At 41.2% G+C, this 27,105-nt stretch overlaps 1 long non-coding RNA gene across 2 annotated transcripts in view; it reads right to left on the bottom strand.

The window, feature by feature from the left end:
- Positions 1-9,548: 9,548 nt before the first annotated feature.
- LOC127006681 (uncharacterized) overlaps positions 9,549-27,105 on the bottom strand; it is a 79,070-nt gene continuing 61,513 nt past the window's right edge. Inside the window, exons 2-3 of one of the 2 annotated variants that reach the window (XR_007759694.1) lie at positions 12,888-13,247; positions 9,549-10,145 (exon numbers count right to left, since the gene is read on the bottom strand). This is a non-coding gene — a long non-coding RNA (uncharacterized LOC127006681). The remainder of the gene's footprint in view (positions 10,146-12,887; positions 13,248-27,105) is intronic. The other variant, XR_007759693.1, reaches the window with a different exon arrangement.

Genomic DNA, 27,105 nt, shown 5'->3' with positions numbered 1-27,105 from the left:
TCTCCTTTCTTTCCTTCCCTCTTCCAATTTCCTTCCTTCCCTGTTCTTACTTCCTCAATTCTTCTTCCTTCCTTTCTTCCCTCTTCCTATTTCCTCCCCTCTCCTACTTCCTTCCTCCTCCCCTACTCCTTTCTACACCTTCCTTTAATCCCCTCATCCCATCTCCCCTCATTCTCGCACTCTATCTCTATCCCCTCTCCCTTCCCTCCCTTCCCTTTCCTTTCCTTTCCTTTCCTTTCTTTTCCTTTCCTTTCCTTTCCTTTCCTTTCCTTTCCTTCCTTTCCCTTCCCTCTCGTTTCCTTTCCTTTCCTTTCCTTTCCTTTCCTTTCCTTTCCTTTCCTTCCCTTCCCTTCCCTTCCCTTCTCTTCTCTTCCCTTCCCTTCCCTTCCCTTCCCTTCCCTTCTCTTCCCTTCCCTTCCCTTCCCTTCCCTTCCCTTCCCTTCCCTTCCCTGATCCTCTCCCTCTTTCCTTTCCCTATAAACCCATCCATCCATCGCCCTACGCCCACACCTAAACACCTTGGTAGATATTGGTGGTGGTGGTGGTGGTGGTGGTGATGATGATGGTGATTGGGAAGATTTGGGTACGTGACTTCACTTTAATTTTTTGTTGTTGCCCTTATTATGTCTTTCTTATCTTCTTCCTTTTCCTGTTTCTCTTTCTCCTTTTCCTCCTCCTCATCTTCTTCACTATCGTCGTCTTTATCATAATTTCGGTATGTTTCATCACTTTAGTTTTCTTTTGTTTCTATTATGTCTTCCTTTTTCTCTTTGTTATCGTGTTTCTCTTTTCCTCTTTTCCTCTTCTTCATCATCATCGTCATCATCATCATCATCATCATTTCGGTATGTTGCATCACTTTAGTTTCCTTTTGTTGCTCTTATTTTGTCTTCCTTATCCTCGTTTTCGATTTTTTCATCATTATCCTCCTCGTCCTTCTCACCATCATCATCATAATCTTCATCATCATCATTATTATTTTGGTATGTTACATCGTTTTACTCTCATTTTGTTTGTTCTTATTTTCTCTTCCTTATCCTCCTTTTCGTTTTTTCTCTTCATCATCATCATCACCATCATCATTATTATTTTGGTATGTTACATCGTTTTACTCTCATTTTGTTTGTTCTCATCTTCTCCTCCTTATCCTCCTTTTCGTTTTTTCTCTTCATCATCATCACCATCATCATCATCATTTCTACCCGCACTAAACAGAAGTTGGATCATTAATGGTGCGTCCGGTCATTAGAGCTGTTATCACTTCTGTATATTTCGCTGCAAACAGTTTTTAGCACCGATAACTTTGATGAAAGGGGCTGGTGGTGGTGGTGGTGGTGAGGGTGGGGTTGGGTGGTGGTGGTGGGGGTGGGGGTGCTACGGTGGGAGGGAGAGGAAGTACTTGGTGGTAGTGGGTGGTGGGTGGTGGTGGTGGTGATAGCAATGACTTAATTGGTAATGGTGATATGGCCGTGTTCGTGATATTAGTAGTGGAATTTTTGGTAGAAGCTGTGATTATGGTGTTGTTGGCGGTGATGGTGGTGGTGATGGTGGTGTTGAGGATAGCAATGACTTAATCGGTAATGGTGATATAGTCGTTTTTGTGGTATTAGTTGAGGTGTTTTTGGTAATATTTGTGTTGTTGTTGTTGTTGTTGTTGGTGGTGGTGGTGGTGATGGTGGTGATGAGGTTAGTAATGGCTTAATTGGCAATGGTGATATGGCCGTGTTTGTGATATTAGTAGAGGTGTTTTGGGTAATATTTGTGTTGCTATTGGTGGTGGTGGTGGTGGGGGCGGTCGTAGTGGTGGTGGTGGTGGTGGTGGTGGTGAAAAATGCCTGATAACAATGAAACTCTCAAAACAACGATGATTTTTCTTCCTAAGCTGACAGACTCGGGTAGGTCAGAGAAGAAAAGACGGCGAGGGCGGAGGAAAGGAGGGAGGGAAGAAGAGAAGAAGAGGAGACAAAAGAGGAGAGGAGAGAAGATTGAGGAAGTAAGGCATGGGAACGAGGAGGGGGAGGAAGGGATATGAAAGGAAGGAGAGAAAGGGATATGAAAGGAAGGAGAGAAAGATGGAGAAAAATGAGAGAGAGAGAGAGAGAGAGAGAGAGAGAGAGAGAGAGAGAGAGAGAGAGAGAGAATAAAAAAAATCTACATAATATTATAAAGAGTATGAGTAACGTGTCTCTTGAAATTACACAAAGAAAACAAATTGAGTTACTTCTATTACATTTTACTTCAAAGGAGAATTTTACCACCACCACCACCACCACCACCCGTCCCCCCAACCCCCCATTCCCCCACCACCACCATAAGGTCACTCTCCGCCCACGCGTATGACCCCTGACCCTTCGCCTCTTTATTAAGTAGGCAGCAAGTAAGAGGGAGAGAGGCGAGCAGAACACAGGGCAGGAAGAAGCGAGGCAGGGAGACTAAAGGGAGAAAGGGAGAGGGAAGCAAGAACTGTGGAAGAAACGTTGAAGAAAGGGAGAATAGAATGACGAAGAGAGAAGGACTGAAGGGAGAGAATATAGAGGGAGGGGAGAAAAGAAAAAGGTAGGGAGATTAAAGGGAAGAATGGAGAGGGAAATACAAACTGTGGAAATAGAGTTGAAGAAAGGGAGGATAGAAAGACGAAGAGGAACAGAAGATTGAAGGGAGAGAATAAAGAGGACCAAGAGGAAAAACGAACAGAGGAAGAGCCAGGTAGGGAGATTAAAAGGAAAGAGAAAGAGCTGAGGAAATGACTTTGAAGAAAGGGAGAATAGAAAGACAGAGAAGGAAGGAGGGTTGAAGGGAGAGAATAAAGAGAGAGAGAGGAGGAAAGATAAAAAAAAGGAGGGAGAGGTATTGAAGACAGGAATAGAGATGGAAAGGATAAAAGAACAGCAAGAAAGGAGGTGAAATTGTTATGAGAAATGGAGAGAAAGAGGCGAGGAGAGAGAGAGAGAGAGAAGGGATTTGTGTAGGTGGTGTGTGTGTGTGTGTGTGTGTGTGTGTGTGTTGCGAGATTAGTATATATGCACAATAATAGAAACGAACAAAGGCAAAGCTATATTTCATCTCTTTCAAATATCGAGGAACATTTACATAACGCCGATTTACTGTGTTTTGCTCCGTCCGTAAACTTTCTCTCTCTCTCTCTCTCTCTCTCTCTCTCTCTCTCTCTCTCTCTCTCTCTCTCTCTCTCTCTCTCTCTCTCTCTCTCTCTCTCTCTCTCTCTCTCTCTCGCCTGTCTCTGGTGATTCATGGCTTTAGTTATTAGGAGAACATTCATCACTTGCTTTTATTTATTCATATATTCATTTTTTATTTATTTACCGCAGCTGCAGAACTCTCTACCTCTCGTCTCTCTCTCTCTGTCTGTGTGATAGTGTTGTGGGAGTGGGATGGTGTCATTGATTTTGGTTTAGCCCTCCCTTAATGTTCGTTTTTTGTTTGTTTTTGTTTTCCCACTCAACCCCCCCCCCCCCACCCCCCCCAAAAAAAATGTACCGCCTTGTCTTGTGTTAGTGTTGTGATGGTGGATCGTGTTATTGATTTTGTTTGGGCTCTTACTATTACTTTCTTCTACCCACTCAACCCTCCCAAAAGGATACGTAGCACCTTTTTTGGGTTTGTGTTGTCATAGTGGTTCGTGCTGTTGAATTTCTTTTAGCTCTGAACATTATCCTTTCTATCCAGTCGAAACCCCCAAAAAGAAAAGGAAAATCAAATCACCTCAACAAAATAAAAATATGAACGCGTCCTATCAGTAATCTAAAAAATGGTATAGTAGGCAGAAATAGCAAGAGAGGAAAATACAAATATATACACAGTGCACCTAGAATATTACTTCCATTCAGAGAGCTTTTACCATTCGAACATTGATGGCTGTACTGATTTTTTTTTTTTTTTGTGTGTGTGTGTGTGTGTGTGAGTTCCTAGTTTCGTCGTGTGCTGAGGTAGACAAAGTGATTAGCAGTACGTGTGATGAATTATTGGACGTTTTGTTTGTTTGTTTGTTTGTTTTCTGCCTCACAAACAATCTCTTGATGCTCTTTTACCTCCGATTAAATGCGTCGACTGGAAATGACTGCTCGTGGTTGTGCTACAGACTCGAACATCACGTATTTCTTTAGCTTTAACTTTACTTTCATATCTAACTTTTTCTCCACCAATATATCCGAGCTAATATTGAGGAAGTTTCTGAATTCCTTGTCGTGTTGGGGTTTACCAAGATCCTTTACTCTTTCTCCTTTATTTATCCTTTTTATTATTTTCGTTTTTCTTACAGTTTTGAAGCTAACGTTTATCTTTTATTCCTTACTTGTCCGCTTTATTTTTTTTCGTTTCTCTTTTAATTTTCAAGTTAACCTGTATTTTTTTATTCTTTATTTATCCTCTCTTAATTATTTTGGCTTTTTTTCTTACAGTTTTCAAATTAACGTTTATCTTTTACTCCTTTACTCCTTTACTTCTTTATTTTTTTTCGTTTCTCTTATAGTTTTCAAGTTAACCTGTATTTTTTTATTCTTTATTTATCCTCTCTTAATTATTTTGGCTTTTTTTCTTACAGTTTTCAAATTAACGTTTATCTTTTACTCCTTTACTCCTTTACTTCTTTATTTTTTTTCGTTTCTCTTATAGTTTTCAAGTTAACCTGTATTTTTTATTCTTTATTTATCCTCTCTTTATTATTTTGGCTTTTTTTCTTACGGTTTTCGGGTTAGCAGGAAGAATGTTTTATAATTTTCCACTCGCGGGTTACGGAATGCATGAGTTCTTGCGCTGAAATTCCCTTAACTTCACAAATATTTAGTGTTTATCTTTTAACTCCTTTTTCAGTCCTGTGTTTTGTGTATCATGGAATTTCTTTGTTACTTACTTATTAATATCGAACATTCCTTTCATCACTCCTTGTTTTATGTATCCTGTGTCTCATCCATCATTATTTTTTTAATATTATTAGTCCAGTTCTCTCGTCACTCTTCACTTTATCGTAAGCCCTGCCACCTCTTCATCACTCGTTGTATTATGTATCCTTTACCTTCTTGATTACCATGTTTTCTTTAATGTATTCTGCACCTTCTTCATCTATTGTCATGTGATGTACCTATTATGCACCTTCTTTATCACCAGTTGTCATGTGATGTATAGATTCTTTAAATGTATCCAGGACCTTCTTTATCATCTATTGCAATGCTATTTTCACTGCCCTTCTTCGCCTCCTCCAGTTTCTTTCTGTGTTCCATTAGTGACCTCTGTGATTTATTCAGATCCTCCTTCATCGCTCCTGTTTTGGTAATGACTGTTGATGGCTTTACTTCTCATGATAATCCTGCATCTCATCAACATATCATTAGTCCCGAGGCTGATGCGAAGCCGACTTAGTGTTTTTTTATTCAAGAGAAATTACATTACTGCTTCCGGAAGATGTTAATAAATAATTTTGACGCTTTCACGTACTCACATACGAAAGTTTTGATATAAACTGAAATGACGTATGATGTATTTTAATGTACGTGATTGGAAAGCGCGGGGACGACTGTGAATGTCCCGAAAATGTTGATGGACAGATTCCATTTATCATTGAAATTCATGTCAGATTTTGCAAGAGATAATTAAATTTTGCTGCTCTGCATAAGCCGTCTGCAATGTGTGAAGTCTTGTGTCCCGTCATTCTCTCTCTCTCTCTCTCTCTCTCTCTCTCTCTCTCTCTCTCTCTCTCTCTCTCTCTCTCTCTCTCTCTCTCTCTCTCTCTCTCTCTCTCTCTCTCTCTCTCTCTCTCTCTCTCTCTCTCTCTCTCTCTCTCTCTCTCTCTCTCTCTCTCTCTCTCTCTCTCTCTCTCTCTCTCTCTCTCTCTCTCTCTCTCTCTTTTTTGTGTCGTGTCTTCCTTCAATACTGCCTCCAGTTTATTCCAATTCTCTTTTCCCTCCGAGTCTTTCTTTTCTTTTGGCTTTCTTTTATCTTTTCATATATTCTTCTCCCACACTTCCTCCCCCCCCAACCCTCCTCCTCCCCAACACCTCCTCCTCCTCCTCCTCCTTGTCCTCCTCCTCCTGCTCCTCCTCGTCCTTGTCCTCCTCCTCCTTTTCACTCTCTTCAATTATGTATCAAGAAAAGTGAACGGAATATAGTGTCGAACGAGAGAGAGAGAGAGAGAGAGAGAGAGAGATCGTGTGCGTGTACTTATGAGTGAAAGACAACACTGAGAGGAGTGCCACTTACCCTCACACTAACGACAGCCACTTGAAGACACAGAGAGGGAGGTGCGGCACTTGAGATCTAGCTTTATTACTTCTCAGACGTGTGTGTGTGTGTGTGTGTGTGTGTGTGTGTGTATATATGTATTTACTTTTCTTCCTGTATATTTGTGTTTCTTTAATTTACTTGTTCGGGTCTTCACCTTTCTCCCTCTCTGCCTCGGTTTAGTCTCAAGAAACTCTACGGTGACTCCTACTCGCATTTCGTTTACTCTGACCTCCATTCTCGTTTACCATTCTCCTAATCTTATTATACTTTTCTTACCCTTTTCTTTCCTTGAAACTTAGCTATTCTCTCATCCCTAGCGTCTATTATTTAACTTTCCTTACCTTCCTTCGCCCCAAGACACCGAGTCCTTCCCACTACATTGGTTCATCCTCTTTCCGGTCTTCATTTTTCCTTTTTCCTTTCCCTCGGTTAGGTGCTCAAACTCCACGGAAGACTGCACCCACATTTCATTTTCTCTTGATATAACATTCTACTTTGAACTTACTTTTCTTAACGTTTTCCTTTATTTCATTTTCCTAAACATTACTATTCTCCTATTTAATACCTGTACTTTTACCTCTCTTTACCTTTCTTTCTCTCCTTCTCATCTTGACAATTCTAGGCCCCCAGACAGTACCATTCTACCTTTAATATACTTTTCAAAACTCTTCTCTTTTTTATTTTCTTCAACTTAACTATTTTCTTGTCCTAACTCCTGTACTCCTACCTTTCTTTACCTTTCTTCTCTCCTTCTCATCTTAAGACAATTCTAGACCTTCACACAGTACCATTCTGCTATTAATTTACTTTTCAAAACTTCCCAATTTTTTATTTTCTTAAACTAAACTATTCTTCCGTCCAAACACCTGTACTCCTACCTTTCTTATCTATTCTTCTTCGGTTCTCATCCTAAGACAATTCTAGACCTCCACACAGTACCATTCTACTATCAATTTACTTTCCAAAACTCTTCCCTATTTTTTATTTTCTTAAACTAAACTATTCTTCTGTCCAAACACTCTACTCCTACCTTTCTTAACTCCTCTTCGGTTCTCATCCTAAGGCAATTCTTGGCCTTTAACACAGTACCGGTCCGAACGTCTCACCCTTCCCTTTAAACCGAGGTCTGACCACAGTAATATTTCATCACCCTTGCCGCGCCCTTTACACGCACGACTCTGCACAGTACTCACCGCTCTCTCCCATCCTCTGCCTTGGACAGACAATCAGACCATTGCTCATGAATGTTTTGTATTTCGCTCCCAACTGCTGTACCGGTTCACAGTTCATTTGCTATGTAGTCGTAATAATGCATCGTTTTTGTTTGCTTAAGTTATGCCATAGTAAAGGCTGTAAGAGAGAGAGAGAGAGAGAGAGAGAGAGAGAGAGAGAGAGAGCATATTCCTCTACTCTAACAAGAATACAAATGCGTGTAAAAGTAAGATCTTGGGAAACACAGCTCCAGAAATAGACAAAAGGAGTGACTTGGAGCTGTTTTATTACTCCGAGTACGTCTTTTAAGCAGAGTCAGGCGCCGCCGCAGTACCGCCTCACCCCTTCGCTATTCTCTTTGTCATTTCACGCTCCGAATGACGCTCTTTTGCCGCACCACAGATGCTGCCTTCCATCTCGCTCCCTCGCAGAGGAGAATGCTAATGATGAACAAGTGCGAGGCAAAACAAAGACTCCTGAATTGTTTTGCGTTTTTCATTTTCTCTTATGCTTTGTACTTCGTAATATGTGGCAATCTCATCACAGTAAAAGGAAAACAATATACACGGAATGTTACGCTTAAACTCTTGTTCAAAGTAAAACAGACTAAAATATTTGTTTTGCAACTTTTTCTCGGAATTCCTTGTTTATGCTTTTTGACATTTTCAGTTTTCATACAAAGTAGCAAAAGCCGCCGGCCTGAAGGATGCGATTATTTAATCTCGTTGCTTCGCAAGCCGTTCATTAATTTGTACTCTTTTACTTTGTTTTAGACATAATTCTTGTAGTATGAATTAATATTAATACACATCAATAATAAACACATTGACACACTTACCAAAAAAAATCATATACTTCTGGATATATAATAACAGCAATGCCAATCAATCTAGTAGTGGAAGTACAGCAAATGTATGAGGAATGATATTAAGAAGAAATAAAAGATTTGCATAACGTTAAATAATAAAAAAAATATGGAAACTGACAAAAAGATTAATTCCTGCAAAGTAAAGCCATAGCTGAGGGCGTTGGGATGACAAAAAGCCAAGCTCACGACCGCGGCGGAATGTTTGTAGCGCAAGGGAGAGAAATGTGCAGGGAAAATATGATCCGTAAAAAATAGAGACAATGTCGGGAGGAAAAAGATGAAAAATGCTCCTCAGAACAAAGGGTCGAGGAAGAGATAAGGCTGATGTGTGTGTGTGTGTGTGTGTGTGTGTGTGTGTGTGTGTGTGTGTGTGTGTGTGTGTGTGTGTTTCGTGTGTGCGTGCATGTACGTGTGTGTATATGTGTGTGTGGGGAGGAGTTGTGTGTGTATTTGTGTGTTTTTGTGCGTGTGTGTGACTAAGACATGGACAGAATGATTAAGAGGGCAGATGAGATAAAAAAAAAACTAAACAAATGCAGGCAGACACGAACACAAAGTCCAAAATGGCTAACTAATAATATGAAAGCATAGATAAATGACTAATAGTATAAAGTAAAACAGACTAAATGCACAACAAACTAGAGAAATCGAAAGAAAACATCCCCCAACAAAAAAAAGGTCTGGTAACAAGACTACAAAGAGAAGAAAAGAGAACGAGTAAGAGCGGAAGGTGAAGAAGAAGGAGGAAGCGAAATCTTTGAACGAAGGCTTGAAAAAACAATGAAAGGAAATTCCGAGAAGGTGACCTGGAAAAGCTGATGAAAAAATGCAACAGGAAACGAAGGGAACTGCGATAACGAAGAGAGAGAAAAGAAAGACAGAGAAAAAAACGTGTGTGTGTGTGTGTGTGAGAGAGAGAGAGAGAGAGAGAGAGAGAGAGCGCTCAGGTAAACACAACTCGTTACTTACCTAAGACAAGGACCACAATGGAGAGCGGCATGACCAGGGAAGCTACCATGAGATCCGTCACGGCCAGGGAGAGAAGGAAGTAGTTGGTCATGTTCTGGAGGCGGCGGTCCCACGAGATGGCCAGGATAAGCAGGATGTTGCCGAAGAGGGTCAGCAGCACCACCAGCAGCGCCACCAGGCCCCACCAGTTGGCAGGAGGTGACCCCGTGCCCCTCCCCTCCTCCCCAGCTTCCCCGTCCCCCGCCCCCTCCCATGTTAGGTTCCCCGGAGTGGCGTTCTGGGGAGTGGTCCAAAGAGTGGTTAGGTTGAGGGCCAAGTCGAGGTCCCTAGTGTTTGTGGGGGGCTGAGGGGGGAGGGTGAGGTCCCCTAGGGTGGGCATGTGGGGTGGTGTGGCGGATGTGGCTTTTTCTCTCTTTTTTTTCTCACTTCCTCACTTTCCCGCACGTATGGTTTTCCTTTTTAGTATTTGGCGTGAGTTCGGAGTTCATTTTCACGACGTGCGTTTCATTATTATTCCGCATTGTCTTTGATGTTCGTTCGGTTCGTTTGGTTTCCGTTCAGTGCGCACGTGCGGGTGTTTTTTCAATATATGTTTCACTCGCAATTGCAATCCGTATTTATAGTTGTGCTCCTATGTTTCTATTTTTTTACCCCGACATTCGGTTTTCATTTTCACCTGAAAGTCCGGGCCTGTGATGCAAGCGTTCATTATTCCTCAGCACCAAACAACTCTGACGCTCGTTTTTCCAAGGGAGTATATAATTTATTTTCACTCACGTTAATTTTTTTTTCCAGTCTAGTTTACTCACTGATAAATTCACTTTGATATAATGCACACGCGCCCAATCACACAAAAAAACACCTGACAAATTGTTAAGGTGTGTAAATATTTGAAGAACGTTTTGACACAGCGTTAACTACAATAATTTATGGCTAAGATTTATTATCAACTAAAATTTGTACCCTAGATGAAATAGTTTTGTTTTAGCGTCGGTTCAGTCGCTTAAAGTCTCGTTCAGTAATCCCGAGTTTCGAACCCGGTAATTCTGAGTCTGGATTTGATATTTCGCAGCCTTGATTCACCGGTATATTTTGGGGACTTGAATAGGAGCACGTAGCCTCAATATTGCCTCTTTGAATTTGTGGTGGAAAGCTTGAGTCCTTCCTAATAAGAGGTGGCGGCTGTCTGCAAGGCCAACTCCCTGTCCTTCATTGTTGTGTGGAAAGAAAAATAAAATGTTTCCACCGTGAAGGTTATTGTGTTTTGTCTCTTTGTTGCCGAAGGGGGAAGGAGAAGGAGGGGGAAACGGAGGAGGCAGGAGAGGGAGAGTGTACAGTTGGAAGTGAAGTGAAAGGAAAGGAAAAGGAAATGGGATGAAGCGTGTAGGCGGGAAAGAACTTGAGGGAGAAACGTATGAAAGAAGACGGTGTTAAAGGAAGGGAGGGAGGGAAGGGAAGACGGCGTGGAAGGTTATTTTTGTACGAGGTGTGGGTCGGGTCGGTGCAAAGCGTGGACGAAGTGGAGAGAAAAGCGGTGAATGGCTGGGTGGAAAGAATAGACAGGTAATGGTTGGTGAGGAAGGCTCGGTCGGCAGGTAATGTGGATACGTGTTCGTGAAGGCTTATGAAGTGGGTTGAAGGTGGCTAGTGGGGGGGAGGGGGGGGATGTCGAGAGAGAGAGAGAGAGAGAGAGAGTGGTTGTGTGTGTGTTCGGGTCTAAAATTATTATGGGAGTACGAAGCGACTAAAGTCTTCACAAGATTAACGGCTCCTGTGTCATTACTTTTATTACGACTCGGACTACGATTTTACGTTATAATTGGTGCACCTGTTTGTGTTGTTGCTGTTGTTGTTGTTGTTGTTAAAAGGTCAGTCTGTGGTCTTTACTTATTATTGTGTGTTGCAGATAGTCGTTTCAATTGTAATAGTAGTAGTAGTAGTAGTAGTGTTTGTAATGGTGGTTGTTGAGGTTGTTGTTTTTGTTGTTGTTGCTGCTAGAGATTAAGTTTGCGTTGTAGTGATCGATCGAGTCGGTGGTTTGGCCGTGGTTATAAATAATGGAAGTTTTTTTTTTCTGACAGTCAATGTTGCTTTGTGTCCTTTCTGTCTAAACTTTTCCTATAACTGTCCTTCTCTCAGTCCCTCTCGCCTCCCCCTCCTCCTCCCTTTTCTCCTCCTCCTCCTCCTCCCTCCGTTTCTTCTCTAATATTAAAACACGGAGTCTCTTCTCGCACACTCCTCTTTTTTTCTTGTTCTCCCTTTCCATCTTCCCTTCGAGGATAACTCTCCCCTCTATATATCTCTCTTTCTTTCCCTCTTTCAATTTGTCTCCAGGACGTTTCTCTTATCTCCGCGTCTTTCTTTCACAGCTGCTTTATCTCTCTGTGTGCATCGCCGAGCCTCTGCCTGCCTCTCTGCATCATCGTCCCTCCCTCAGAGCCCCGTTGCAGTTCGTGAATGGAGAAACGCGTCCTCTTATTTGATTTGTCCTGCAGTTTAGTTTTAGTTAGCCTAGTGTGATTTCGTTTTTTTTTCCCCTTTCCTTCCCAGTATTTAATTAGATCTCTTTTTCTTCTTTCTGAGTTTGGTTGAGTTAGTTTTTATATCTTTTCTTCCTCAGTTTGTTTTCTTTCCCTTTTCCTCAGTTTAGTCTAGTTGGTTTTCTTTTCTTTTCAGTTTAGTTTAGTTAGTTTTCTTTCCCATTTTCCCAGTTCAGTTTAGTTACTTTTCTTTTCGCTTTCCTAGTTTAATTTACTTAGTTTCCTGGCCCTTTCCTTCCTGGTTTTGTTTAGGCAAGATTGGTTTCTCTCCCTTTATTTTCCTTCCTTCCCTAAAATCTCTTTATGACTTCAGAGGTTTATTTATGCCAGTGACTTCGTCTGTGCCCTTTGCTTGTGTTTTAGTCAGTGTCGCCAGTTTTCACGTTTATTCCTTTCTATTCTCTCTGGAAACGTCTTTCTGTAAACCGAAAATGCATCAGATCCACCTGTAGGGTAAGATCCTTATTTTTTAGGGCAAGGATTTATCTTTTGTAGCCTTACTTGGTGTTTTATTCAGTCTTTCCACCGTTTGCGCTTTTAAATACTTTCTTGCAGTCCATATTTCTTCCTGAGTAATGACCGAATCAAGCAGAGACTCACCTAGCTGGGGTATCGAAGCCTTAAATCACTAGTCTGTGGGATCAATGGCGCTCCACCTGGCTCTCAGAAGCCTCAGGTAACACGCAGGTGACCCGCCCACACTCGGCAGCAATCCGTGCAGGTGTTGTGGGTCAGGTGGGCAGGTAAATAAGCTTCGTTAGGCAGGTGATGTGTTTCCTTTCACCTCGCCTTATTTATTTCCGCATATCGGTGACGCGCATAACTTTGCGTCACGAGAAAGTAAATTTTTTATGCATATAGTATGGATTTTGGGTAAAGTATGTGTTCCCTTTTTACCAATTTACCTATTTTTCATATTGATGGCTAAGACGTGTTTATACGGCGACAAAAAGTGTAGGAACGTTTTTTATATATTGGTATTAAGTCGAGGGAAGAAAACTCACTTATTTGTCCACCTGAGCTATTTGATACGACACTATGGTCCCTCTGCACACCTGCCTTACCTGTGTTCCCATATGGGTCGCACAAATGACACTATCACAAGAAAACTCAATAGGTACGTTTTCCATGTATCTAGTCAATGAGGCGAGCGAAGGGACACCTTGTATGTTTGTTCACCTGATTTTAGGGGTTTCTACACACCTGGTTTAGCACACAGGTGAGTCAGGTGCCATTATTCACCTGGGCGTGGGATCGAAGGTGTCCTTTCAGGGCGTGTGTTTAGCGAGGTCGTGCGGGGGGGCGGACCGTGACTGAGCGCTTGTGGCCTTTCTTCCCCGTCGCCTCGGGTACACACACACACTCACGCACACAAGTCACGCCGCGCCTCGTCCTTCCTGGCCTCCTTGGTGCCCGTGTTCATCCTGCGGGAAGGAAAATATACATGAGCTGTGTTTGGGGTGTGGTTAGGTCACATTGGTTTGAGTGAAGATGATTCGTGTTTTTGAGGAGGCATTGGGATGTGTTTGGATAAGGTTAGGACGGGATAGGACTTGATGGTCGTGTTTATTTGCCAAGGAGCAGTTTTACCGTAGGGTTGCACTGAAGAAGGGTGTGGTGTGGGTGGGTGTGGGTGTTTTGGGGTATGATATAGAGAGTGGGTGGCATTGCTTAGGAATTTGTTGTACGTTCGTGTGGTGTGGTTTCTGTAGGTGTGTGTGTGTCAAGGAAGGGATTTTACGGTTGGGGAGTGCTGAAAGAGATTGTGGTGTGGGTGTGGGTGGGTGTGAGTGTCAAGGAAGGGATTTTACGGTTGGGGTGTGCTGAAAGAGATTGTAGTGTGGATGTGGGTGAATAACAGAATAAAAAGGAATAAACGTGGAAACTGGCGACACTGACTAAAACACAAGCAAAGGGCACAAACAAAGTCACTGGTATGGGGTATGATATATGGAGTAAGTGGGAATGATCAGGGCTTCGTGTTGTGAGTAAGGGCATTGAGCGAGTTCTGTTGGTGTGTGGGTGGGAGCCTTGTGTAGAATTAATTTAGTAGATGTGCAATTGGGGGAGGTATTTGGTGGAAGGTTGCTGGTGAAAGAACTAAATTGGAGTGCATAGATGTGTACGAGGTGGAAGAATGGAGCGTCAGATAGAGATAGGAACATAGTGATTGATAGATAAAAAGATAGTTAAATGGAGAGAGAGGGGGCGAAGGAAGGGAGAGATGAAGAGAAAGAATAGCGTAGAAAGTAAAGGTTAAACAAAGACTTCTGGTAAGGATGCGATGGCGATGAAGAGTGACAGCCTGGAGGAGCGAGAGAGGGTGGAGAAAGGGCTAATGGTGATGAAAATAGGTCGAAGCGCTGATTTCATTGGAGGGTAAAGCCGCTGAGGGGATTGAAACGCAGAGAAAGTGGGTTGAAGATGAGAGTGCAGTGTTGGGCGTGAATGGAGAAGAATGGAGATAGAGATGAATGAGAAATAATGATAAAAAATGGAAAACGTGAGGAAAAATGAGGCAAATGAGAAAAAAGTGGGTTGAAAATGAGAGTGCAATGTTGGATGAAGATGAAGAAGAATGGAGATAGAGATGATTGAGAAATAATGATAAAAAATGGAAAAACAAGAGAAAAAATAAGGAAAAATTAGAAAAAGTGAGTTGAAAATGAGAATGCAATGTTGGATGAGGATGAAGAAGAATGGAGATTGAGATGGAAATGAATGAAAAAAGGGAAAAAATGAGAAAATTGAGAAAAAATGAGAAAAAAGAAAATATGAGTGAAGTGTTGGGTGTGAATTGAGAAGAATGGAGATTTAGATGGAAATGAATGAAAAAAAAGGAAAAAAATGAGAAAAGTGAGAAAAAATGAGAAAAAAGAAAATATGAGTGAAGTGTTGGGTGTGAATTGAGAAGAATGGAGATAGATGGAAATGAATGACGGCAAGTTGCAGGTGTTAAAGGTAAAAGGTTATGAAATATATATAAAAAAAGCAAAGTATATGATAAAGGGAGGTGTATATGATGAAGAGGTGATAAATAGAATAGAAAAAAGAATGAAAGGAGGAGGAGAAAATACGAGGAAAAAAAGAAGACAAGGGGAAAATCAAAGGAAGATAAAGAGGAAGTAAGAAATTCAATAAACGATAAGGATTGTAAAAAGGAGGAGGAGGAGGAGGAGGAGGAAGAATATAATGATAATGGTGAGAATGTTAAGAATGAAGCAAGAAAAAAAGAAGTAAAAAAAGGTAACAAAGACGAAAGGGGAAAAGTGAAAAATATAAGGTAAAAGAAACTGAAATAAATGGAGGGAAGAAAAAATAATACGAAATAGAAAGGGGAGAGAAGAAAGGGAAGTAGAGAGTGAGTGAATGAAGAGAACCAAGTGAAGAAATTTGAGGGCAAGGAAGAGGAAGGGAATGAAACAAAAAAATAAAAATAACACCAAGAAAAGAATAAGAAAACCATGAATACGTAGCGGAAGACGAAACGGATTGATGATATGAAGGAAGCGACAAGTAAACGCGTACAAACAGACAAATAAAGATAGACAGAAAGACATAAACATAAAAATACAAGTTGAAAGACGAACAAAAAAAGCGTAGACAGGTATTTAGAGACAGACGAGGACAGGCACGACAGCAGTAGAGAGAGCAAATAAAGGCAGAGATATAAGATAGACAGACAAACACGTAAGCACACACACACAAAAAAAGATGATAAAAGATGAACGAAAAATCACATGCAGTTATCAAAAGACAAATATAGACGGACAGAAAAATATAAACATTCGAATAGAAGTTGAAAGACACACGAAGAAGCAGAGACAGAGACAGCAGGACAGGAGTAGACAGGTGGACAGGTGGACAAATGAAGGTAAACAGACAGACGTAAAGAGACTTATAGACAGACGGCTTGCGACGCTACCGGAAGATTGAGAGGAAGCAAACAGATTTACTCGCCTACGCTCTACCCGCCTCCCTAAGTGATCATCTCCTGCCCACACACACGCACGCACGCACACACACACACACACACACACACACACACACACACACACACACACACACACACACACACACACACACACACACACACACACACACACACACACACACACACACACAAAGCCTTGAAGTTCGAACGCACAACTTGAGCTGGCATTTGCATATCCTCCTCCTCCTACACACACACACACACACACACACACACACACGCACACACGCACACGCTCCCACGCACACTATTTTCCACTCGTCATCATTTTCCTGAGAGAGAGAGAGAGAGAGAGAGAGAGAGAAATCGAAGGAAAATGACACCGCAAACCAAGGAACGATAAGAGTAAGTGGAGGGTTGGAGAGAGAGCGAAGGAATTGAGCGGGATTTGGGCGGGACGGGGATAAAGAAACCGCCCAATCACCTATCATTTCCCCGCCCACACCCAGATGACGGTTCATTTCCCCAATTACCCCCCTCCCCCTCCCTCTTCACCTGCCCCCCCTCCTCCCTTCACCTCCCTCCTTCCTTCCTTCTTCCCTTCCTTCCACTTTTTTTCTCTATTCGTCTCTTTCTTGGTGTTTATTTTTCTCCAGTCCTCTCCTTACGCTATTCTTTCCTTCATTTCTCTTCTTCGATTATTTCTTCCTTCTTCCTTCTTTCCTTCCCTCCTTACCTCTCTCCTCTTCCTCCTTCCTTTCTCCTTCCTCCCTTCCCTTCCCTTCCCTTCCCTTCCCTTCCCTTTCCTTTTCTTTTCTTTTCTTTCCTCTCCTTTCCTTTCCTTTCCTTTCTCTCATTCCTTCCCTTCCCTTCCCTTCCCTTCCCTTCTCTTCTCTTCTCTTCTCTTCTTTTCCCTTTCCTTTCCTTTCCTTTCCTCTCCCCTCCCCTCCCCTCCTCTCCTCTCCTCTCCTCTCCTCTCCTCTCCATTCCATTCCTTTCCTTCCTTTCCCTTCCTTCCCTTCCCTCCTCTCCACCATTTCCTCTTAAACATTTCTCTTTTTCCTCATTTTTTCTCTCTTGTCTCCACCCGTCTCTCCTTTCATCAGCCTTTCTCATGTCCTTCCATCGCTCTTTCCTTCTCGTTTCCTTCATTTCATCATTTCCTTCCTGACTCTCTTCTTATCCTCCATTCTGAGGTTTAAGAGGGAGGGAGGGATGGAGGGAGGAAGGAGAGAGGGTGAGAGGGAGAGGGAGGGAAGGAGGGAGGTATAAGAAGACGCAAGAGAGACTGAATCCGTAAAGAAAGAAGGAAGAAAAAGACATGAGGACAAAAATGCAAATGGATAATTTCTTCCCTGCATCTTATTTCGCAATTCCGAGCGTTCTTTTCTGAGGTTCTTTCTTTTATTGTTTTCTTTCTGTTATTGTTTTGTTTGCTCTTGTGTTATCCAATGCTAAATTAACACTGATCTTTTTTTTCTATTACATTATGAGCATCTTCGTGTATATTCTGAGCTTGTTTTTTGCTTTTCTTCTGTTGTTTGTCGTTGTGGTTGGTTTTGAGTTTGTCTTCTGTTTGCCGTTTTGAAGTTTTTTTTTTTTCTCACGCATTTGTTGTCTTATTTTCGTCTTTACCGAGCCTCGAGTTACTGTTTTGCATACGTCCATTTCTTTGTTCATTCTTATCTCTGTTCTTTTTCTCTCATTTGTTTGTCCTTCTGTCTCTAGTTACTATTTTTACTTCTTTCTCCTTTGCTGTTTATTATTATTATTATTATTATTATTATTATTATTATTATTATTATTATTATTATTATTATTATTATTATTATTATTATTATTATTATTATTATTATTATTATTATTATTATTTTCATAGTCATTTGTCATTCTCTTCCTTTACTATCCTTACATATTCCGTCCTTGCTGGTTATTCATATTTTTTTGTTTTCTCTTCATTATCGTTTGTCCTCTTGTCTTCATTTACTATTTTTACACATTTCATTATTCTCTTCTCGCTGTTTCTTCATTTATTTGTTTTTTCTTCATTGGCGTTTATCCCATTGTCTTTAATTACTCTTTCCACTCATTCCCTCTTCTCTGGTCTTTTTTTACCCATCTTCCTCATATTCGTTTATTAATTACTCTCATCTCATTTCCACCTCTATTTTATTATTCTTATTCTTGCTCTTCCTTTAATTTATATATTCTTTTTTATTTTTGTATTCAATCTCTATTTTCACTTATTCTCACTTTCTTGATTATTCATATATTTTTTTTTACATATTCATAATCTATAATTTATTTTCAGTTACTATTTCCACTCATTTTCACTTTCCTGTTTATTCATATTCCTGGTTTTCTCATATCTGTTTCTTCGACGTCACTGTTTTTATCTACATACTCCTTACCTTTTTTTTTTTTTTTTTTTTTTCCATCTGCACTTACTAATTCTACTCATATCCATTTTGCTGCATATTCAAACGTCTGTCCTTTTTTCCTTTGTTTCCCCTTGAGTAATTACTGTTTCAGCTCCTCCTCATTTCCATGTTCTACGATATTCCTGTTTTTTTTCTCCCTGTAGTGTCGTTACCTAAGCTCTGTCTTCAATTACTATTTCCTCTCATTTCCATTTCGCTGCTTATTCATATTTCATTTATTTTCTCGTTTGTTTCTCCTTTGTCACTAATTACTGTTTCAAATCGTCCTCGTTTCCATGATCTTCAATTGCTGTTTTCACTCATTTCCATTTCGCTGTTTATTCAAATGTCTTTTTTCCTCTCCCTTGTTTCTCCTTTGCCACTAATTACTGATTCAATTCCTCATTTCCTTGTTTATTTGTTCCTATTTTTCTCTATATTATCGTTACCTATTCTCTATCTTCTCTATATTCTCTATCTTCAGTGACTCTTTCCACTTATTTCCAATTCGCTGCTTATTCGCATTCCATTTATATCTCGTTTGTTTCTCCTTTGTCGCTAATTACTGCTTCAACTCGTCCTCGTTTCCGTGTTCTGCGGTATTCCTGCCGCGCCGTGTTTGTCGTTTTCACTCGGCGTATAATTACAGAGTCTTGTTAGCGGCCCAAAATAAAAACTTCCTCGGTATATAAATCAAATAAAAGCGTCAAATCATAATGTTGTATCTTTTTTTTCATGAAGTTTAGAATAATAATGATATGGTAATGTCCGTTATGTAATTGACTTAATGATATTCAGTGGAAGGGATTATTTTATTTTCTATTATTATTATTATTATTACTATTATTATTATTATTAATATTATTATTATTATTATTATTATTATTATTATTATTATTATTATTATTATTATTATTATTATTATTATTATTATTATTATTATTATTATTATTACCTATTATTATTATTATTGTTGTTGTTGTTGTTGTTAATGTATTCGTAGCTGTCGTTGTAGAAGTAGTATAATAGTAATAGTAGCAATAGCAACACCAGTAGTAGTAGTAGTAGTAGTAGTAGTAGTAGTGATTGTTGTTGTAGTGGTAGCATCAATGTTTCTGGATTATCATCATTAGTATCGGCATTAGTACTGTCATTGTGTTTTAATATCGCGCCACCATCATTAGCATCAGCGTCACAAAGCGATAATCAACACCCGCCTCTTAAATCCGTGAGAGTGAGCGGTGATGATGTCGCTCCCCCCTTCCCTGACGCCCGGCGAGGGAGCGGCGTGAGAGGCGGCCACTTGGATTATTGGTGTGCCGGGGCGGGGATAAAATGCGAGGCGCGTCACTCCGGGGAAGAGACTCGTGAACACCCTCTTGTGGCGGCGGACTGACTGACTGACTTACTGAGCGATTGATTGTCCTAGTTTTCTTTGTCTTTGGTGCTGCCTCTCGTGCCGGAAGTCTCTTCAGTAGTCACAAGTAGTAAAGAATTGATTTCTGGATGACTGGATTGACTGTCTGAATGACCGACTGACTTGGCTGAGTGGATGGAACGACTGACTGACTGACTAACTGACTGACTGAATGAATGAATGAATGAATGAATGAATGACAAAGGAATTAACTCTCTCTCTCTCTCTCTCTCTCTCTCTCTCTCTCTCTCTCTCTCTCTCTCTCTCTCTCTCTCTCTCTCTCTCTCTCTCTCTCTCTCTCTCTCTCTCTCTCTCTCTCTCTCTCTCTCTCTCTCTCTCTCCGACACATACACACACAAAAAAATCGTCGCCTGTTCTAATACCATAACATTAAGAATAACAATGTATTTAATTCGAAGCATTCCACCTGTAAAACATTTGCAATTACTTCTCCGTTTGCTAAAAAAAAAGGACATTCCGCCATACAGGTAACATTTTAAAGTGTCCTATGACATGTAAACGAGGCAGGTAAGTGGCATAAGATTAAAGATTTGCACCTTTTTTTCATCTGTATCATCAAATAGTTCCCTTATTTTTTTACTTATTTCTCTATTTTTTTTTCAGAGTCCAATGAAGGAATGTTTACCCGGCACGAGTTACACAGGTAAGAGATACAGTTTCCGTTCTTGGCATTTTTCCCTCCTTTGGTGAATTTAGGTAAAGAGAAGGTAATCGCTGCTCCACTTGAAGGATAATTTGCAGGTAGGAGTCCACGCAGATAATTTTATGTGCAAAGAAGGAAATTGAAGAAAGAAGTTGTCTGGAGGTCACTCGGTGCACTTTAATCATGCCTTTGTGTGCTGAGTATTATATAATGGAGGTGCCGTGGCCGTCTCATGTGGAACGAAGCAGAGAGAAAGCTGAGTGGTGAAGACATAGAGGGTGAACATAATTTAGATAAACGGTTGTGAAGGCCTTGCTACGTCCAGGAAATTGAGAGATAATGTTCGAATGAGAAATGAGAGTAATTTGTGAGTGATGATAAGTTACATTTCCATATAAGTTTTTATTTTTTTAGAGGAAATTAGGTGATGAACATTTCGTGTGTTGAATTAAGACTTACGTAAAAAGAATAAAAAGACCATGAGGAATGAAGATACAAGGGAGGTAAAAAATGGTGATTGCTAATGATGAAGGAAAACTATAATAAAATCAGCAGCTTCAGTGCCTACGATTTGAACTCTTTCAGGAGGGGAGTATCAAGGCACCTTTCCGAATGACTCTGCTCTCTATTTCGAACACTGCAACTAAACAATTCTTGCTGTACCAGAGGCGTTGCGTTTTATGTTTTTGTTTGTTTGTTAGTTTCCTCATTTTTAGCGCCCTCGAGCTGCTTATACTGTAAACAAAAGGACACAGGTAAAATGAATAAAACTAACGTGAGAGGTGAAAAATATGGAGACTGGCGACAATAAAATCAGCAGTGAGGTGTGAGTGGGAATCGAACTGGCCACACAACAGTCACCAGTGAGAATCGAATACCAACTGCAGCCCCTTATAGCCTCGGCTCACTGATCCTGGCCGGCGGGATCGACTGTAGTGGGAACCGTTGTGTGTGTGATGTTAGCGATGATGAGGCCGTTCAGCCGTTCATCCCTGATCCGCCATTGTGTGTTTGTGTCGCATTGTGCAGCCGGCGAAAAAAAAGATCATTCAGTTGCTGTGGTTGTTACTAATGATGACAATAATAGCAATGATGATAACAATGATGACGCCACTGTTACCATTATGGGCCTCGTTGTTGTTATTGTTATATGCTGCAAGGAATGGAGGTGTAGGAATTGTTATTGTTGTTATTATTATTATTTTTGGTGTGTGTGGATTGGAAAGGAAAGAGATTTAATTGTGGGAAGAACGAGAACGGATGGTAAAGAAGAATGCGGTGAGAGGAAAAGAAAGTGAAAATGTCGCTTCCAGAACTGAATATACGAGAGAGAGAGCAATCGGTCTGTAGGTAATACAACTATATACTATTAGATTTCCCATTGTTCCCCCAACAACCTCTCTCTCTCTCTCTCTCTCTCTCTCTCTCTCTCTCTCTCTCTCTCTCTCTCTCTCTCTCTCTCTCTCTCTCTCTCTCTCGAAAAATTGAGGGTTTATCAACAAAAGGAAAACCATTCTTGAGGGTACGAATGTGTGTTTGTGTGTGTGTGTGTGTGTGTGTGTGTGTGTGTGTGTGTGTGTGTGTGTGTGTGTGTGTGTTGCAAATGGTAATCGTAATTGCGTGTTTCCTTCATCGATTTCTTCATATTTCCTTTCCACTCCTCCTCCTCCTCCTCCTCCTCCTCCTCCTCCTCCTCTTTTTCGAATCTGCCATCACCAAAACGTCATTTCTCATTTTCAAACTGCTCCTTTATTTTCCTTTCTTTCCTCCGTCCGTTCTCTTACTCTGCCTTTTTTTTTTATTTTTTTTCCTTTTATTTTTCCATTCTTTAACCTTTTTTTCAATCGTTTGCGCTTTTTAGTTTTTAGAGTTATTTGCTTTTTTTACTTTATTATCCTTTTGTGTTTTATTGTATTTTTTATTTTAAGTTATTTTTTTCTTTTATTGTTGCTCGTATTCCTTTTATTCTTGTTTTAGTCCTCCATCAATACATTTTTCTTTTATTCTCTCTTCCTTTCTTTGCTTCATTCTTTCGTTTTCTCTTCTTTTTCTTTTTCCCCTCATCCGTGTAATCACTTTCGGTTTCAAAAGTCTCACAAAACACGTCGTTCCAGTTAAAACAGCTCACCCAAGTTTCCGTAAGAGACAACAACAACAACAACAACAACAACAACAGCATTCAATTTACCTTCCTCACATTTTCCACCCTTCATATGTCCGCCCTTTTATTGTTGTTTTCTACATTGATTTCGTCTCGTCTTAAAATGTTATGCGCTGAGGACTTGCTTTCTACGTTTTCTCCTTTATATTTTCACCTTTTTGCTGTTATTTTTCTACCTCTTCATATTTCCGTCCGGTTGTTTTTGTTTTCTATATTGATTTCGTTTCGTCTTCAAGTATTATTTTCTGAGGACTTACTTTCTACGTTTCCTCCTTTATATTTTCACCTTTTTTGCTGTTGTTGTCTACCTCTTTTATTTCTTTCCCTCACATATCATTCTTTTTCCTTTTTATTTTCGCCTTTTTTTGTGGCTGTTTTCTACCTCTTTTATTTCTTTCCTTCACATGTTCTTTTTCCTTCTTATTTTCGCCTTTTTTGCTGTTGTTTTCTACCTCTTTTATTTCTTTCCTTCACATATCATTCTTTTTCCTTTTTATTTTCGCCTTTTTGTTGTCGTTTTCTACCTCTCATATTTCGTTCCGTCTTTTTTGAGAACTTATTTACTGCATTTTCTCTACTTTATGTATTCACTTTTTTGTCGTTCTTCTACCTCTTCTATTTCATTTCCTCTTCACATATCATTCCCAGAGGACTTACTTTCTACATTTTCTTCTTTTTAATTCCGCCTTTTTATCGTTTTTCAACCTCTTCTGTTTCGTTTCTTCAAATATTATTCTCTAAGGACTTTTTTTTCTACATTTTTTCCCCGTCATATATGCACATTTTTCGTTTGTTTTTCTATTTGTTTCGTTTTTTCAAATATTCTGTGAGGCCTTATTTTCTACATTTCGTCTGCATATAAACACTTTTTTGCTGTCGTTTTCTACTTCTGTTTCGTTTCGTCTTTTTCTCTTATTCTCTTGGGACTTATTTTCAACATTTTCTCCTTTATAATTCCTTCTTTTTGTCGTTTTCTTCATCGATGTCTTTCCGTTTTCACATATATTTTTCTGAGGACTTATTTTTCACATTTTTCTCGCATTTTTTATATACTCACTTTTTATCGTTTTTCTGTTTATTCGCCTTTTTTTGTCGTTTTTCTGTATATTCGCCTTGTTTTGTTGTTTTTCTGTATATTCGCCTTGTTTTGTTGTTTTTCTGTATATTCGCCTTGTTTTGTTGTTTTTCTGTATATTCGCCTTGTTTTGTTGTTTTTCTGCATATTCGCCTTGTTTTGTTGTTTTTCTGTATATTCGCCTTGTTTTGTTGTTTTTGTGTATTCGCCTTGTTTTGTTGTTTTTCTGTATATTCGCCTTGTTTTGTTGTTTTCTGCATATTCGCCTTTTTTGTCGTTTTTCTGTATATTCGCCTTTTTTGTCGTTTTGTTTTCTACTTCTTCTATTTCGCTCCGTCAAATATCCACTGAGGACTTATTTTCCCTTCGCGCGTATACAAAGGATTTATTTTTCCCTTCGCGCGTACAAAGCGAGGCAGACCAAGGACTGAATGACGATAAAAGAGAGTGCCTGTTAGCGTCCTTTCACTAAGTAATGATGAGGGGGTGATAAAGTTGAAGGACGAGTCAATGATGTGTGATTTTAGTCCCGCTCTCTCTCTCTCTCTCTCTCTCTCTCTCTCTCTCTCTCTCTCTCTCTCTCTCTCTCTCTCTCTCTCTCTCTCTCTCTCTCTCTCTCTCTCTCTCTCTCTCTCTCTCTCTCTCTCTCTCTCTCTCTCTCTCTCTCTCTCTCTCTCTCTCTCTCTCTCTCTCTCTCTCTCTCTCTCTCTCTCTCTCTCTCTCTCAAAGCTCTCTCTCAAAGCTCTCCTTCTCTCTCGTTCTTACAAGTCCAGTCCTCTTTGGGTTCATTGCTTGAGGGATTTACGGTTGACGGATGTTAGAATTTATTTAAAAACCATGAATGATAAAGGAAGGAGACGAAAACTTGCTGCGATTTCACTTCCGGACACAAATGCCTCAGGGTTGTAAGGTCTTGGTATTATGATCTTCGTTAGTTATCTGTTGCTTATTACGGTTGTTTTTCGTCCAAGTGAAGAGATTCTTGGACGTCGTGTGTCAAGGAGTCAGTAGCAAGAGGTGGTCTGGTTACGTTTCTAATATTATTTCAAGAACCTTCATCCGATCCTCCTTTCTGGGAAGCGTTCAAGTCATTAATGAAGATGAAGGAGGACGAGGAGGAGAAGGAGGAAAAGAAGAAGAAGAAGAAGAAGAGGAGGAGGGGGAAAAGTGAAAAAAAGATAAAGAAGAAGACAGAGACATGCAGAGCCCCCTTCAGTCTGAATAAATTTTACGGAATTGCACCTCGACATCCGAGCCAAGTCACCATCGTCACCACCACCACCAGTATCCACCACTACCACCACCAAGAACAACAACAGCATTTGCAGCCCTCCTACTACCACCACCATCACAACCGCCACCTCCTCGACCACCACGAGAAAGAAAACTTTGTCTAATTAAACAAGAGCAGTAAATATGCCGCTTGAGTGCGTGTTCATAAAGCGCTAATGGAGGTCGGCGCCGCGCCCAGGTGTGTTCCGTGCGGGCAGGTGTGTTCCATGCGTCAGGTGTGTTCCATGCGTCAGGTGTGTTCCGTGCGTCAGGTGTGTTCCGTGCGTCAGGTGTGTTCCGTGCGGCGAGGTGTGTTCCATGTGTCAGGTGTTTTATATGCGTCAGGTGTGTTCCATGCGTCAGGTGTGTTCCATGCGTCAGGTGTGTTCCGTGCGGCGAGGTGTGTTCCATGTGTCAGGTGTTTTATATGCGTCAGGTGTGTTCCATGCGTCAGGCGTGTTCCATGCGGCGAGGTGTGTTCCAAGTGTCAGGTGTGTTTCATGCGTCAGGTGTGTTCCATGCGTCAGGTGTGTTCCGTGCGGGCAGGTGTGTTCCATGCGTCAGGTGTGTTCCGTGCGGCGAGGTGTGTTCCGTGCGGCGAGGTGTGTTCCATGCGTCAGGTGTGTTCCATGCGTCAGGTGTGTTCCGCGCGGCGAGGTGTGTTCCATGTGTCAGGTGTGTTCCGCGCGGCGAGGTGTGTTCCATGTGTCAGGTGTGTTCCGCGCGGCGAGGTGTGTTCCATGTGTCAGGTGTGTTCCATGCGTCAGGTGTGTTCCATGCGTCAGGTGTGTTCCATGCGTCAGGTGTGTTCCGTGCGGCGAGGTGTGTTCCGTGCGGCGAGGTGTGTTCCATGTGTCAGGTGTGTTCCATGCGTCAGGTGTGTTCCGTGCGGGCAGGTGTGTTCCATGCGTCAGGTGTGTTCCGTGCGGGCAGGTGTGTTCCGTGCGGCAGGTGTGCAGGAGGCAGATGTGCAGCGTCGTGTTCACAGATTCACTTTTTTATACCAACTGACATATCCTAAATTGTGTCTATTACGCATACGGGAATTCATATTTAAATGTCCATTATTCACCATCACGACAGCCGGCATCACTATTACCTTATGCACTATCACCACCACCACCATCACCACCACCATCACCACCACCACCACCACCATCACCATCACCACCACCACCACCACCACCACCACCACTCCACTCCACTCCACATCGCAGACAACAAAGTAAATGAGAGGGGCGATATCCACATCCCATCCATTAGTCCATCCCCTTATCTCCCTCCCTCACCCCTCCTCACCTCTACCACTCCGCCCATCAGTCTCCTCTTACCCGCCCTGCCCTTCCCTTCCTGTCCTTTCCCTTCCTTTCCTTTCCCTTTCCTCCCTCTCCTTTCCTCTCTCCTAACATTCTCTTTACCTCCTTTTCCCTTCTTTCCCTTTTCCCTTTTCTCCCATTCCACTTCGCTCCGTTTCCCCTTCTCTCCCTTTCCCCTTCTCTCCCTTTCCACTTCTCTCCCTTTTTCCTTCTCCCTTTTTCCTTCTCTCCCTTTTTCCTTTTCTCCCTTTCCACTTCTCTCCCTTTCGTCCTTAAGCATAGTCTCATTCCTCTCTTTTCTTTTCTCTTCATTTTCCTCTTTCCTCTTCTCCCCTCCTTATAATTCCTTTTGTCCCCTTTACCTTTCTCTCTCACTTTCTCCCTTCCATATACTCCCTCCTTCTCATTCCCTCCTCTTCCTCCTTTCTCCCCTCCACACTCTCCCTTTTCCCTATTTTCCCTCTACCTTTTCCATTCTCTCCTCCTTCCCTTCGCGTTCTCCTATTCCCCTCTTCTTCCTTATCAAGATTTCTCATTATCGCAATTTATCCCCTCCGTTTACTCGTTTTTCTTATTTCCCTTTTCGACTTTTCCCCTTCTCTCCTACGTTTATTCCTCCTATTTCCCTCTTCTACCTTTCCCTTGCTCACTCTCTCCCACCCATATTCTCTCATTCCCCTCTTTTCCATTCCTTACATTTCTCATTCTCTCACTTTCTCTCCTTCGCTTACTCCTATTTCTCTTATTTCCCTTTTTGACTTTTATCCTTCTCTCCCTTTCTCGTCTCCACATTCTCCCGTCCCCCTCTTTTCCCTCTCCCTTTTTCCCCTTCGTATTCTCCCATTCTCCTCACTTCCCTTCTCTACCCCTTCCCCTTTCTCTTCTCCTCCACACCACAGACCAAACTCACCTATGCGTACTCTCACGTTTCCTCTCTCTCTCTCTCTCTCTCTCTCTCTCTCTCTCTCTCTCTCTCTCTCTCTCTCTCTCTCTCTCTCTCTCTCTCTCTCCTCCCCTCCCCTA

This window comes from Eriocheir sinensis, chromosome 33 (genome assembly GCF_024679095.1).
Source record: "Eriocheir sinensis breed Jianghai 21 chromosome 33, ASM2467909v1, whole genome shotgun sequence".
Lineage (NCBI taxonomy): Eukaryota > Metazoa > Arthropoda > Malacostraca > Decapoda > Varunidae > Eriocheir > Eriocheir sinensis.
The sequence above is the reverse complement of the archived record's forward strand: the minus strand, read 5'-3'. Positions and strand labels throughout refer to the sequence as shown.